Source organism: Octopus bimaculoides, chromosome 11, assembly GCF_001194135.2.
Source record: "Octopus bimaculoides isolate UCB-OBI-ISO-001 chromosome 11, ASM119413v2, whole genome shotgun sequence".
Lineage (NCBI taxonomy): Eukaryota > Metazoa > Mollusca > Cephalopoda > Octopoda > Octopodidae > Octopus > Octopus bimaculoides.
Window position 1 is genome coordinate 77,347,484 of NC_068991.1, and position 1,162 is coordinate 77,348,645.

The 1,162-nt window shown below is 34.5% G+C and overlaps 1 long non-coding RNA gene across 2 annotated transcripts in view; it reads left to right on the plus strand.

The window, feature by feature from the left end:
* LOC106867980 (uncharacterized) overlaps positions 1-1,162 on the plus strand; it is a 637,828-nt gene that overhangs the window by 372,736 nt on the left and 263,930 nt on the right. The gene's annotated exons all lie outside the window — the stretch shown is intronic.

Genomic DNA, 1,162 nt, shown 5'->3' on the forward strand with positions numbered 1-1,162 from the left:
ATATATATGTGTGTGTGTGTGTGTGTGTGTGTGTGTGTGTGTGTGTGTGTGTGTGTGTGTGTGCACATGCAAACATGAATGTGTGTGTGAATGGTGACATCTCACAGCTGCACTTGAGCGAAACAATGAATGATGTTTACATTGCTTGTTGACATTATTACTGATTGTTCTGTGCTTTTGAAGGCCTGCAGAATAAAAGAAATCCCTTATTTGAAAAACAACTGAAGAAGATCCAGCCACAAAATTCTGCCTCAAATATGTCCCCATCCAACCCATGTTAATATATTAAACTCAAGTGTTGATTGAACAAGTGCCTAAACTCACACTCAACTGGTAATTTGCATAATGGTGCAAATGTTGATATCTTGTATTATCAACATAAGCACTGCAAAGTGCTTCTGTGATCAATGTAAGGTAGATACAGGTAGACTTACAGCTCTGTGATTTAGGAAATGGTTTGGAATATAGGTGTTTTGGTCAAGTCCCATTTGCTTGTACTAATTTCCATGGGAGTTAAAAAATTAAAATCATGTATATTTCCTTCAATTCTGGATTAATCATAAAAATGTCATGTAATTACAATTATTATCATTGACTCAATTATCAATATTTCAGCATTACTTTTCATAATTCCTTGGTTTGTATTGATTTGTCGTACAGCATATGGTCAATTGTTTTAGTCTGTCATCGTCCGTTCTGTGAGACTCACTGTCCTGAGACCTAATCTTACCACATTTTGACCTTTCTTCATTTCTATAGCTACCCTCCATCAATAGCACACAGCACTTTTTCACCCAGCACCTTTCATTCTTTCACCTCACATGTCAATACCAATGCACTCACATCTTTTGTATGCATTAGCTCACACTTTTAATGTGCAGTTACTCTCTCAGCTCATTTATGCTCAGCCTTTCATGCAAGCTATCCATTTAATCTCATTAGCTGCATCTTTAATGTCTTATTTTACTTTGAAGTTAACCTTCCAGTCATACTGTTTGACCTATATAATGCATCTTCAATCTACTGTGTTGAAGATACTGTACATAACCTTAGAAACATGCTTTACTGCTTATAAAATCTTCGCATTGATCATATATATACATACATGTATGTGTAAGTGTGTACACTATATATATATATATATATATATATATATATATAT